This window comes from Poeciliopsis prolifica, unplaced genomic scaffold (assembly GCF_027474105.1).
Source record: "Poeciliopsis prolifica strain line A6 unplaced genomic scaffold, Auburn_PproV2 SCAFFOLD075, whole genome shotgun sequence".
In the NCBI taxonomy this organism is placed as follows: Eukaryota; Metazoa; Chordata; class Actinopteri; order Cyprinodontiformes; family Poeciliidae; genus Poeciliopsis; species Poeciliopsis prolifica.
The window spans coordinates 1,781,058-1,796,208 of NW_026562450.1; the positions used below are offsets into that span (position 1 = coordinate 1,781,058).

At 41.0% G+C, this 15,151-nt stretch overlaps 1 protein-coding gene across 5 annotated transcripts in view; it reads right to left on the reverse strand.

The window, feature by feature from the left end:
* si:ch211-200p22.4 (phosphatidylinositol-binding clathrin assembly protein) overlaps nucleotides 1–15,151 on the reverse strand; it is a 64,703-nt gene that overhangs the window by 49,270 nt on the left and 282 nt on the right. The window lies entirely within an intron of this gene.

Here is a 15,151-nt window from a genome sequence, read left to right on the forward strand (position 1 = left end):
AAGTGACGCGCTAATTTATTTGGCTTCATGCTGTCCGCTGCGAGCATTTTTAGACACAGCAAACAAACCGGTCTTTCCTCTTCTCCAACTGTAGTCACAGTGAAGCCAAGCGCTAAATACGCTTCGTCGTATTTCCTCTTCTTAGCTTTCGGTTGACTTTCTGTTGTCTCATTATCTTTGTCTCTCTCCGCTTTTCTTTTCATCCCTGTTAAAAACTTTTTCATGTTGGGGGTTGTTGAATAACGGAGGCCATAGACAGAACGCAGTCGGAGCTTTTTGTTGACTTAACACTGCTAACCAAGGCAAACCTGTTGTCTTGTAAGTCGTAAAATGTTGCACTGTCGCAAACGTGACAGAAGTAACAATGAGAGCGCCACTGCCGCCTACTGTGCGCAATTACACTTTATACTAGTACGGCCAAAAAAAGGCTGTTCCCCAGGATCACACGCGCCCCCCTAGGTATCGCACCGCGCCCCCCAAAGGGGGCCCGCCCCACTATTTGAGAAGCACTGCACTAAACACTAAATTAATGCAAAGTATGACTAAAAGGAGGCGGCAAATTGCTTTTCAACTATATTGAGTTAACTGAATTGTTGATATTGCCTCAAAAATTAGGCCAACTCAATGTTGAGTGACTTACAAGTCACTCAACATTGAACCTACATTGAACCACCAAGTGACATTATTACTTATTACTTAACATCCACTGGTCAAATTGATTCTGTTACAGCATCCATGGCAGCTCTGATGGGGTTTTCCTCCATAACAACTCTGGTGCTTAACCAGAGTTGGTTGTAAAGCTGGTTCTTAGTTGGTTCTACAAAAGAATCAGTTTGGTTTCTACAACTTAACAGCCAAGCCGGAACCGCAGTATTGCGTCAACATAAATCAAATTTTTTGGGGGGTCTTTTTTAGCTCCTGTAATTTCAGGAAGGGTTTGCCAAAACACACAGCAATAATATAATAGTCCATAAGTCCCTTGCTCCTGAGGTGGTTCTGCTCAGAGGATGTAGGTGTTAAAGCCAGAGAAGTAGCCATGGCAAAGAAAAGAACCGTAGTTAATCAAGCAATACCAATTTACAACTGGAACAGATTTGGTAGAAAAACTGCCAATGGCAACACCATGAGGTTGAGGTCGACTCGCTTTACGAGCGTCTTGTTAAAAGAACGCACCTCAACACATTTTCTAAATTTTTTATGCACTTGTTCTAATGAAATATTTTTCTATAATCCTTTTATCCCTGAAAGCAGCAATAAATTTTACATCTAAGCTGAAGTCCGGTGTCTATCCTAAAAATCTGATCTGGCTCGGTTTGGGATTCTTTCATCTCTGCTCCCTTTAGATAAGAACAAAAAAAAAAAGTCCAAGATATACGTAAACATGAGTGTACCCTGTGAAGTCTGCTGTCATCATGTTAGATAATAAAAAGGGAAGCTCAAACAGTTACTGTTCAACTCTCTTTGGACCTGCCACTGTGTACGCAGAGTCAATGAACAACCACCAGCAATTATTGATCTTGGCAGAGAAAAATTCTCTCCACTTTCAAAGCGGGCCCACAAGCCTAGAAGTTATGAGATTCCCTGTCTTGGTTAACAATACTTCAGCTGAATGAAAAGGCAATCTGGATCTTATCGTGGAGGGCTAAAAATAATCCCCGCTAACAAATTAGAGGAGACAAAACAGTCACGGGCCTGTTTACATGGAACCGGGATGCACCAGGAAGGGAGACTCATGTCCTAAAGGCGGGTCAGAGAATCCACAGGCAAAGTATTTGTGTCCACAGTCCAAACAGTGCCTGCATAAACAAATTCACCAGAATCTACTGTAACAGACTTCTACTGAACTGCGGTGACTCACGTAAGAAGAATGAGTCGTGCCAAGGCCTCGCTGAATGAAACCAGCCCTTGTGCAAACATGGATGCACACAAACATAACGCAACCGTGCGCACGAGGCCACAGGAATGCGAGAAGGTAGAACCAAATATGTACACACAAGCTGCTGTTTAACTCATCTAAATCCAGCCTGGGATTGTTCCACTTCCTCCTCCTCCTCCTCCCCCCGCCTTCTTCTTCCTCATTTCTACTCCCTCTTACGCAATCAAACGTTTAGCTTCTGAATCCAATCAAAGTGTGAAGGAAGCAGTTGCGATGTGAAGCTGGATGGGTGCTGAGGACAATGGGATTAAGGATGAACGTCTATATTTAAACATTTTGAGGAGTGTGCACAGGCTGCTGCAGTGGAACGTTTCCGCATGTGGTTCTGAGCCCAGAAGGTGATGAGGCTAATGGTGTGTAGGCTGCAGCCCTCCAGGGAGTTGCTGCATCTTGCTGGTGAATGAGTCTGTCTGCTGGGTCAGGGATGCGGCCGCATGAGTCATTCGAAACCTGTACACTTTTTTTTTTTTTTTTTTTTTGTCCTAGTCCAGTTCGGTTGTGCTCTACCATGACCGCATTGTTTTACCGCAACACACAAACCGCAAACTACAGCTGTCACAGAGTCGAGGAGCAAGACTTGATCAAAATCTGATCCTGTGTAACAGAGGTTTGATTTACCGAAACAGCACCCGCAGTTTTTAAAGTAATTTTATTTTAAAAAGTAAAGAAAAATCTGCAAATAGTACAGCACAGTCCTAATGACGTTTTTATTTTTATAGAATGGACCATATTTAAGTGCTTCAGTGCTTGAGGAGTGCACCCACAACATTAAATAATTATTCAATGAATTAATCAGAAACTTAGTGTTACTGTTGTCTGCTAAGCTTAAAGAGATACATTTTTCATCGGCACAGACAGAGACTCTGCATAGCATAGAATGAACGCACCCAAAAAAAACTTGAATGTACTTTCAAACAAGTTATTTACTCATTTAAGTAGTAATTTTGATGGCATGTATTTACATTCTCCAATGAGATTAAACTGAATACTTTGTTCGGTAAGTAATTATGTTAATTTTACCAATGTGCTTTATCAGCACTAAGTGCTCTGCAGTGGTTTACCTTAACAACAGTGCTCTACATGGTTAGGGCTGGGCAATAAAGTCCATGAATACAGAGTATCACACTATTAAATCTATTCATATCTCATTCAGCTCTACTACCTTCGAAGAACTGGCTTACTCTTTCACAGCCATGCCATAAAGTCACTGTAACTACCACATCTAAAATATAATTTCAGAGTCATTCTAGTGTTTTGAAGCATTATGTGGGGGACCGCTGTGGAGAAAAAAAAAACAAAAAAAAAAAAACGACGATTTATCATACCGGCTCCAGAGCAGATGTGGAACCACTTCACTGGCTCTTGTTTGAAATGGAGTACTCTCCAAGTCTCAGTCGGCCTGGATACGTCCCACATTTCTACCTCAAAGCTCTGACAGAACGCTGTTTATAGCTCTAGCGCTGCAACTGTTGACTGTGTCAAGAATTTGGGCGTTAAAACACCAAGAACTTCAGCTGCTTTAAAAAAAAAAAAACTAACAACTTTATACGACATGATCACTTAGCAGATGAAACCTAAATGGGTCCTGTGCTGGTATAAAGAGTGACCAGTTTGTGAACCACAACACTGTGGCTATGAAACTGCATTTGTTGCAGTTTCAGTGTCCAATCAAAATAGTATCTTTTAGGTCACTTTGGTAGCAACCATTTGAACTTCTGAGCTGAAAAAGATTTGTTTGTTTCAATAAATACTATGTTGTCCTACACAAAAAAAAAAACACAAAAAAACAGGCCAGTTTTGGCAATTAACTACAAAACGAATATAGTGCTACAGTAGATTTAAGGGTTTGGGTTCAATTATGGATACCAGCGCTACCCACAGAGCTAATTAGTGTTCTTCGAATTAAACCTGACACTTGAGGACAGCCTTTAAGAGCAACATCTCACAAGTAGAGCCCACAACTACAAAAAAAAAAAAAACAACATGAAACGAAGAGCACCTTAAGGGTAAAAACACCCCGTTAGCTTCTGAAATAGAATTCACGCTGCCCTATATGACTGGAAACATTCCACATTCTGTGGATTAGTCCGAGCGTCATTATTAATTCACTGGCAGAACCGGCCCCCCGCCTGCCACAGCAGGGTTCACTGCGGGAGAAGTAAAGATATGGAAAATGAAGAAGCAGCAAGAAGGTTTCCTGTCAGAGATAGCGAGATAAGTGGAAGGTGTTGGATAAAACCAAAACGGATCAACCGAGAGTGGTGTATTTAGGCGGTTGGGGGGGAAAAAAATGACATTATTAAGTCGTTTTTAAAGCAAAATACATGTGGATCTGTTACTGGGTTTTCACATGGAGCATTGGAGAGTTGGATCCCTATTCCCAATAGGGAAGCAACAAACAATTGTTTTAGTAATTGATTATTTGGATGATTTATCGAGTGATCAGATATTTTAAAAATCGCAACATTCTTCAGGTTTTTTCATGTAACCACTGAAGCCTTTTTTAAACAATATTATATTAATAGATGCAAATAACTAATTCAGCTCCCTTTATAAATAAGAATAATTGATTAAATTTTTTTGCACCAAATGTTTAATAATTGGACAACGAAAGGCATTTTGAAGAGTTTTTTTTTTTTTTTTTTTTAAGAATTTAAATTAAATGAAGCTCAAAATATTCCATTTAAGGAATTTTGGGAAGAAGACTTTTTGATTAATATCCGAAATGTAAAATGTATAAATCTTTGTACAGTTCTGGCTTTATTACAGCTCTGTGGGTGTTGTCCTTTCAGAAAATGCATATTTTCAGAGTCTGTTTACAGTTACTAAATTAGTTGGCGATTTTTTAAATAAATCGATTCATCATGACTCACCATTTCAACCAGTCTAAAAATGGCATTTGTAGTCTGAAACATGACAAAACAACAGATACTTTTAGGAATCTGGGATTATAGTGCTCATTACTACTTTTTAAACAAAATCAAAACATTGCCATTCACTCCTCTGTCAATATGATGCACTATTTTTCTTGCACTACACCATGATTTCCCCACTTTGGTTTGGTCCATCACATGAAATTCAGATAAAATACATTGAAGTTTGTGATGATAGGGTTACAAAATATGACAATGTCCAGAAGGCATGAATTCTTTGCCCTAAGAAGTTTTCCATTTCGAGAAGCGAATGCAAAACCAGTATGCAAGGCCCTGACTGGGAGAATCCGTTTGGCTTGCAGGTCCCAGCAGGCTAATATCCTGTGGCGCCTGCTGAGCTCAGTGGGAAAGGAAAAACAAACCAAAACAAAATGATTCCATCATTGCATAATAATCTGTTTTCTTGCTTATGTGGATTTTTTTAGAAATGTGACAGTAGATGAAGTTTTCACTTAGTAAAGGCAGGATATTCTGAAGTTAAACAGCAGGCATCTTTATGCACATCCATCATCTTCAGTGTGCTGCCAGTCGTTTTCGTTTGTGTTCCAGCAGTGGACGTAAAGCACGTGCACGACGACACCGTTTCAGCATTTCCCAATTACCATCGGCGACCGCCGCCGAGAGTCACGGTGACCTCCTTGAATGTCGGCTCATCCTCCTTTGGCCGGGAGCGCCTGCGTTAGCACTTTCTACACCTATTTACTCCCTCCTTGCATTCTTCCACTCGGACACATACAAAAAGCACAATTTTCATTTTAATCTGTCCCTCTGCCTGTCGCTTACCCCCCTCTACAAAAAAAGAAAAAAAAAAAGGTGCAGAGGGAGTGCGGCGATGACGGTGCTCCTGTGACGTCAACGAAACAAATGGGCTGCAACTTTCACAGCGACCAGTGTTGTGCCCATGCAACCTCTGCCTGAATTCGCTTCTTTTTCTCTCCCTTGTATCCCCCCCCTTGCGCAGAAACATTTTGTGGGACAAGAAAGAAAAGCGCCACGTCCTGCCGTCGTCAGCGGTTTTGCTGGTGTCCTGGCCCGACCGTGCCAGTCTCCCCTTGTGTTCTGAACGACTCCCTTAAACATCCCACCCTCCGTCTCGTCGCCTTTCCCTGCCTGAGGTTTGGATGGAAAGAACCAAAGCTCTCTCTCCTGATTCCTTATGCACCGAGTCGCAATCAATCACACTGTAATTTCCCCCTTCTGGCACTTCAAACTGCTCTGCACAGAGGAAGAAAAGGATGATGGGTAGTAGTTTTTTTTTTGCCCTTGAAAACAAACTAATTTAAAAAAATAAAATAAACAAGAGGGTTTCACACCATTGTGTGAGAGGGTACATTAAGGTCTGGGGAAGATTTAGGCAGTCTCTAAGCAAAGTGAGAAAAAAAACAGAAAGCTGTGAAGGTTTCTCTTCACGTGAGAGCTTAGGGAGAGGCCTGAAATGTTATTCCTTCGGGATCAGCTGGAAGTGAAGGTGTTGATAAAAACTGGAGGCTTCACCGAAGGCCGAGCTGTTGATGTGGAAATCTCGGCTTTTGTGTTGGCTACAGCTTGGAGGTCTCAGAGAAAAGTCCTTTTATGATGCTTTCAGTTAAGGCACCATCACTCTTCAACTTAAAAGGGCAGTTCAATGCTAAAAAAAATTGTTTAATAAATTTTGTACCTCCATTTGGCTTTTTACTGGTAAAAACAACCCAAACACTTGGGTTGTTTGTTGTTGTTTTTTGGCAAAAAATTTATATTTTTTAGTCTCTGGAAAATGAGGTATTTCAAAAATCCTCCTGATGGTTATGTAACAACCTACAGGCACTGCACCATTATCTAGCAACCCAAATTGAGCTCCAGCATATTTGGTCAGCTAGCTTTCCCGCTGTATGCTTTGCACACCGCCTGCTGGAAAAGACAAGTGTTTTGTTGCCGACTTACCGTCCTGAAATTACTTGCTGCATTCTTGTTGGTTGTGCAGGAGGCTCTACTAATGCTTATCAAAGATGTACAGTTGTATAACTCCACATCCGTTTGTAAATGTTGAATAGAAGGGGGGCGTAGCCAGCTGCAGGTTAACTGGATTTAAAGTGACAGACCCTAAAGCAGCTCATTTTGAATGAAGCTTTAAATGTGTACGGCAAGCCATCTTAAGATCTAATCAAAAACATACCCATCTTTTAAGTTCCATTTGAAACATGAGTTTTGTTAAGTTTCTGCTCGTAAGAATTTTAATTTTAAGAAGATTTAATTTTTTGCATGGGTACAATGACAACAGCTGTTTGTTGTGGAAAGGAAGCATTTTTTACTTGGAAGAATGGATTTATAGACATTTAGTTAACAGATTGTTCTTTTAGTCTCTCCTCATCTTAAAACCCAGTCTGTGGGACTAAGAAAATTACTTCCAAACAGAAGCGACAACAATAATCTTGCATTACCCAGAGAGTAATCAAATAACCTTGTTGGTCCTGAGACAAAAGCGACAGTAAAGAAAGAAGAGAAAGAGGTACAGAGATTGATTAGCCTGTAACGATGTAAAGTTTTCATATCAAATACATGTTCACAAAGGTCCCTTCCATCAGAACTTTTTGTCCTGAGATAGAATGAAGTTAAAGTTAAGGCGTAATACCCAAACATTTACTTTTATAGTTGTGAAAGCAGACCCACCATCTTATTACTGAATTATGACTGAAATTTGATCTGATTGGATTAAATCTGCCACCAATAATTCAAGTCGTTCTGCATGACTTTTTATTTAGTTTTTTTATTGATGGGACATTTTGTGCTTTTAAGCCTAAAATAAGCATTTTAAAATAACATTGACCTGAATACGACCCGACTCTCTCGTCTTCTAGCACTTATCTCCAGTACTGTTTAACACGGCATCTTTCTGGCTGCTGCACTCTCTCTGACTTTCCTTTTGCCGTTAGTTCCTCTTGGTCTCTCCGGGGGCCCGGTTCAGATCTCGGGTCCTTGGACCGCCGGACGGTCGTAGGGGACGGATCCAGACGGATCCAGACGGCTCCCTCGGGGGAAGCCAAAACAGCAGTGGGGCTGGAAAATGGCTCTCAGTCATTGTTTGGGGCTTCCTGCTGGATTGTTTTTGGTACATGCTGGTCTTTGATTTAAAAGAAAAACAAAAAAGATTTGGAAGGAGAGGAACAAGCTGACAAACGATAAGAACTGGCACAAAGGCCAGACGGGGAGTCAGTTCAAGGCTCTCATCACATGTAGTTAGTGGACAATTTAAACTTCAGCCATTAGTTCATGTGGAAAGCTCAAATTAATCCGTCTGTCGAAAACTCCAGGGAGTTAAAACGAGATAATTGATCCTTCAGCAATGTTCTTGTGAGATTGCAGCAGCAGAAAAGGTTTATAGCAACACAAAAGTAAAATTGCCGTCGAAGATATCGACCGAGCTGTCCCAGTGGGGAGTTACCCTACGGGTGGGACTGGAGGTGAAAAACTAAACGAGCATCAATACCTGCCGCACACAGCCACTAAAAACTCTCCATTACTCCAATCACCATCCGAAAACCTTTTAACGAATACGGCAGCCGAGGCAAAGACGAGATATTAAAACTTAATTCACCAGGTATTTGCTCTGAATGGCAAATCCCCCCGGTTTTTTTTTTTTTCCCCAACGCCCGGAGCTGAATGTGTTAGCAAGGACACGAGCTGGAAACTAGATGCGTTTGAAGCAGCTGCGTAGTCCAAACAGGAGAGAAAGCAGCGCACAGTGCTTTGCGAAAGTATTCATAGGCCTTTCATTTTCCAGATTTTATCACAATACGACCGAAAAACTTCCATGAATGGGATATAATGTGACAGGCGACCACAAAGGACTGAATAATAGTGAAATGGATGGGAGCTGGAAGGTCACCATCGTCTGGATTTTTTGTTTTAATAAATAAAAATCTGAAAAGTGTGGCATGCCTCCCTGCATTTCTGGGCGTTGAAAATCCACAGACTGAAACTGAGGCCCATTCTTCTTTTCAAAAATCAGATCCGACAAAGCGTGTCTGTAAGAGCCTTTATTTAGGTTTCACAACCTCAAATGTAGGACTTTTTAAAACCTTGTTATGACCATTGTGAATAAAATTTAAAACCGATATCACGACAAATGTACAAAAATCATTTAGAGAACTGAAACTATGAAGTTTCTGGGGTCTTTTAGTGGCTCTTGGCAGCAGCTTTGAACTTTTCATGTGACAAAAGGCTAGAGAGGGATCTGCTAGCTGCTAATGACCTATATGCTAAATGCTAATGGCTCTTTTGTTTGCTAGCTAGCAAGTATTAGCAGCTTGTCACCAGTAGTCTCAACTGTCTTTTTGAGTTTTTTGCATCATGCGTGACATATGGCCAGGCAAGAACCTAGCTAGCTTGCTGGAAACCATATGCCAGCTGCTAATTAATGACTGAATATAGTTTATTAATCCCAGAGGGAAATTTACATGAGACATATGATAGCTCCTGAACGCTTGCTGTCAATTGTCCCATAACAGAGGCTGATATTTAAAGATTCCCTGAGACAGAAAATGTTCTGGTAACTTGATGTTTGGAGAGTATTTTTAAAAGAGAAATTAAAAATACAAAGATCTCCAAGAGAGCTTTTAGCTGAAGAATACGTAGTGTTATTTTTTTTATTGTCAAACTTGGTTGTCTGAAGTTGAACATTAATCATTTCCTCTGCTGATGTTCCTTAAAGGCGACTGTTTTCACTCTAATAATCTGTGTTCTTCTTCCTCATCACATATGTCATTTCTTTGAAGCATTTCCTTAATCCCTGGAAGCCAAGTGAGTATTTATAAGTCTTAAGAAAAAGAAGTGAAACTCAAAGTTTGGCTATGTAATTTCAGGAAATTACCAAGTGTTTATGCAAACTGTTGGACTGGGTTTCTGCTCGTTTTACCCATTCGAATTTAAGATTTAAGACCATCAGGGCAGAAATGTACAAAAGAAAATTGCAGGTTTTACAAGCTTTTAGAACAGATTGAAAGTAGCATCGCACATAAAATACAGCCACAAAAATTTTTATAAATTTACACTTTACAAATGACAAAACATCTAGTTAGCTAGCGGTAGCTGCAATTGCCTCAAGTCACAGAACGCAACTTACATTTTTATAATTTTAAGACTTCTTAAGGATGTAAGGACCTCCTGTTTGGAAAATCCAGGATGTCCTGGTTTTTCCATGATGAGGACTTTGCTTCATCATCCATCTCCATGATAAGCTATCTGTGGCCTACATGACGACTTTTCTTCGTTATTGTTTTTGAACTTCCATTAGAGTTGACTAGACAGAGCTCTGGGCCAAGTTTTGTTCAACAAACCGCCACCTTAAGGGAAATATAAAGTCTATTGACCCCAATTCCCCGGGTCTGCAGTTTGGAAATTTTACTGCTGGCTTCTTCTCCCTTCACCTCGACAATAATGGATGCTCTGGCTGCGAGGGAGCGCGGGCACCTGGCCCCCCTGAGCCTCGGTCAGCACCGCCGTCCTGACCGGCCTGATGAGAACATGCCACGGCCTCAATCATCACTTACCGGCCTCTGAAACAGAAACCAGCTGCGGCATACCGAGGCGGCGAGATTTTTTCAATTACTGCACTGCACACTTAGTTAGCTCCTACATTTAATAAGCGCAGCAGCAGTGCATCGGCAATGAAATACTGCATTTTAAATGCGCGTGGCAGCTGAATTATTAATGCTTACATGGCCTCGTGTCTTTAATTTGTAGAACAAGATTATAGAACTGAACAATATACATTTGGTATTCAAAGCTTTGCTTATCTACCGTCAACAGGCCAAGTGAAATAATAACCCGTATTGGACAATGCAGCAGTTTGAGCTGCAAATGGGAATATTTTATGCGTTGCTTAAAAGTTTCCAGCCTGATGCGGGTAATAAATCAAAAAGTAAATGATAAACAATAAATCTGGATTAAAAGAAAAGGATCCCAACGGTTTCTCTTAAATACAGCAGATTAGTTATTACCTATCACAGCTCAATCAGCGCAGTAAGACGCAGCGATTATCAGCTGCCGGGCTCCTGAACGCCGAAGAAGGCAATTAGTGTAGCGCCGCAATCAGTGTGGAGGCACAGTGTGACACAGAATCAAAAGGTTCAATCTGCAGCAATGATTTGGAGAGAAATCAGCCGACAGTTCGGGAATACCTCTCAGCCACTTCCTGCTGTGCTGCAGTGACCTACTTAGCATGATTTCATTTATTTAAAAAAAACAGTTGCAGGAATTTCCAGAGTCTGAGCAATCCTTTTCTGGGATAGAGGGACAGCTCACGACGATGCCATGTTTGTGGGAACCACGGCTTATCTGTCTGTCATCATTCAAAGGCTCCGCTTGGTCTCAGAGCACCAACACAACATCTGAGATGAAAGCAAAGGAAATAAATAAATACATCTAAAAGCAGTGGCTGTTTTGGCGCTCAGTTGGATCAGCTGCAGCAATCTCACACTCGGCTCTTCCTCTTTTCAGAGGAAATTTATGTTAGTACAATAAACGGAGAGGCATCAAAAGGGAAGCGTTATGCAACGTGGACTGGAGCGGCTCCCCATCGAAAAAAGGGAAGGAATGCTTCTCCAAATTGGAGGAAATTGAAAGAAATGCGCTTCGGAGGGCGTGTCGGCGTTCGGGGATTGCTTGTTTCAGTGTGGCAACTTCATTCGCATTGGAGTTTGTCCTGTTTTTGTTTGCGGTCTTCACGAGAGCAGAGTTGTTTTGTTTTATAGTTTGTGATTAAGATCTCTTATCAGATGGCGAGGGTTGTTAGGATTACGTAATGTTTGCGCTCGTAACAAATCTCTGGTTTTCAGCAGGCTGCCACACAACGAACAGAGAGCTGTGGCGTGTCCACACCCACTCCTGGGGGAAACCGACCGACATCAGATTGAAGTTAAAATATACAACAAATCCAAATGGGGGGAGAAAAAGAATAAAGTCCCAGAACCAAAGTTGCTTAAAGTCCCAGTCAGTATCACCTTTCTTTCTCCCTTTTCCCTTTCACTTCACTTTGCAGGAATGTTCGGTAAAGAACGTGGAGGAGGTGGTACCGCTCAGCCTCGAGCTCCAAACAGAAACTTATCAAGCTGATCCGATGATGCTCTTTAAGTTCTGCTGCTGTCATCGAAAGGAAGCTGGAAGCCAAACGCATCAAATCATACAAGAACCGGGCCGTACTGAAGTCGGTCGTAAGGTTGACAAGACAAAATAGGTTTTCAAAAAAAAAAAAAAAAAACAGGATTGTTGCTAACCAGGTCTAGAACGGGTTTAGTTTTTGTGAAACTAAAGTAATTTTATTCATGAGTTATTTCCATTTAGAGACTCTTAAATAACACAGTTGAGCGTGTTGATTGTTATTGTTGAGAATCATTGAATAAAAGTCTTCTTACCAAGTTTTAAAGAGTTAACATTTCAAATATTCTAAACTTTGTTGTACCATTCGTACAGCTGCACACTGCCAATCAGCTGGCTCCTAAAGTGCTACGCTCTTCCCTCAATCACAAGAAATATTAGTATGACTGGAAGTATTTTCAACCTCAGATTGACTGCCGTTACGTCTTTCCTTTAAAAACGTACCGACTAACAAAAGGCCATTGGCGTGTTTGCTGTAATAAACTTAATATGCCTAGGTGTGTAATTCATTAGCACGTACGTTACACACCAGTTTTTAATTACAAAAGCAACACAGATCTGAATTAAAGCTCATGTCTGTTGACATTAGCTGAAAAAGAACTGTTTGCTGATTATATCTTTGTATTATGGTTTTATATCTAGTGGAAAAAGCAAATGCACCAGAGAAATAGTCATGACTTCAACTGAATTCAACTAGAAAACACCCAACCAGATCTGATAGTTGCCTACACCAAGTTTTTTTTTTTTTTTTAATTATTATTATTTTTGTGCTTAGTTTATGGCTCATTTTATCCATTTACTTTGCAGGGGTTTCCCAGAAATGAGCTCGGTGATGAAAGCCTCATCGGTAAAAACTACTGCAGTAGGTCTGAGCATGAGCTCAACTTCAGTGACATCACTTTGTTGTGGGCCGTTTCCTAATCCCAAAAGGGGGATTGTCCATACAGTAATCCACCAAAAGCAGAAGAAAGGATGTATTAATATAAACGGCCCATCGCCAGGCTTGATTTAGTGGTTTTACATTCAGTGAGTCACACTGTCGGAATAGAAACCTTCTGCACAATGGGCTTCCTTTAAAGGAGATAGTCAAGACATTCAGATGAATCTAATTATATCTACTTTCCAGCAAAATCTTATCTGAAAAAGCCACCCTGCTGACAAGCTAACACAGGCTGATACAGATAAACGCAATGAAGTCCAAACACATCAAAGAATATATACAGCTTACTAAAACCAGAATGCTTTGCGTCTCCAAAACCTTCCAGGCAAGTCGGAGTCAGCATCATTCTATCAGTTCCCAACCGTTTTTAATTAATCCATTCATTCTGAGCTCGGAAATGATTGCTCTACTTCCAAACTTATATGCATGTCTGTAGAACCACTTAAAGGTTTCTGTGAAATTTTCCGGTTCCACAATGAAAAAGGAAAACAAAAGAAGCAGGTGTGCGACGTTTGTGGCTGCTCGCTGGTGTTCGACTGCGACATTCCACTTACTGAATTCAGCAGGTGGTTCACGATAAACGCTGAAAAGCACGTCCGTGTTTGGTCTGTCTGGGTGAAACGGTGTGTCGGAGTGACAACAGCAGCGTGTGTGTTCTGCTGGAATCATCTCTTTAGACCCTGAATTAAGTTGAGTGTTGGGCGAACTCTGGCACCCCCTGCTCCGATTCACAACGCAGGCTTATGGCGATTAGACAGGATTGTCTGCAAATCGCTCAGACGATTCAGGATGATAAAAAAAAGCAGCGTCGGGCTTCCACTGTATTCACAGGAATGAGCCACTACAACCACAATACCACCACAGTGGGCACAAATTCATCTGAATATTAAAGTTGACATTACAGACACAATGTTTGAAACCTGTTGTCTCTCAAGGAGAACGACTTGAATAATTAACTGGCTGCAAACTTGATCACTAAAAATGCAAACTGGAATATGTACTAAGAAAATCAACGTTTGCTTTGAATAAGTTGGAAAATAATAAAAAATGCAAATATCTCATTTACGGGCTGTATTTAGGGGTTAAGGACAAGATAGTCTGTTTAAAAGGAAAACAACTTTTCAGGCAAAACCAAAAACTGTTCAAAATATCAGTATCTCTCAAAATTGGCAGGTCAGGCTTTTTCATTTAAAAACATCAAAATATCTTGATATGAAACTTTGGGCCAATATTAACATTCAACACTTATATAGTTGTTATGGACAACAACCAATATTTACAGATATTACATGTATTTTTCACAACCGTTTTGACATCGTCGGGTTGAGAAAAAAAAGGTATCAGAACAGACGACAAAAAGATTAAAAAAAAGAAATAAAGATGGGTTGTTTATACCGGCAGAAATTTATCTGATCGACACGTTAAAAGACAGCAAATGTCAAGTAAAATCGATGTTGGTGCATTCCTAGTAGGAAACAGACAAAATAAATTGCTCAAGAGGTGTGAAGACTTTCTCTACGCTCTGCAGAGTAAGGAAGACAAATAAGGAAAGACCATGTGGCTGAATTTTCATGTCAGATTACAGGGAGGGCGGCGGGTTCGTCTATCTTTCCAGCAATGTTTTTTTTTTTTTTTTTTTTTTGTGAAGCTAATTCGTTTGATTATTCATTTGCTTCCATCCCCGTCTCCTCATCTTGCCTTTAGCTCGCACTGAGCCAATTAATTTCTGCGCACTCCAGAGCCGTTTCAATCACTCCGAGCTTTGTGTCCGTCGCGTGCGTCCTCGGTTCCTCCGCGTGCCGTCTCGATCCCACACACGTTGGCTTTCCTTCTGATCAAACCGACGACGCGGACATGAATAAAACATTCTAATGTGTTTGTATTTACGAACATGCCAGACAGAGTTGAGTAATAACGCTGCTTATTGATGTAGCCTGCACAGACGGCCCTGGAGGGGTTTGTGTGTGTGTGTGGGTTTCTGTACGTGTGTGTGTGTGTGTGTGTGTGTGTGTGTGTGTGTGTGTGTGTGTGTGTTTGTGCTGCAGATCTGATCCACTGCACCAATGAGATGAACGTCAACATTCCCCAGCTGGCAGACACTCTTTTCGAGAGAACAGCCAACTCGAGCTGGGTGGTGGTCTTCAAAGCCCTCATTACCACCCACCACCTCATGATGTACGGCAACGAGGTACGGGATACACACACACACAC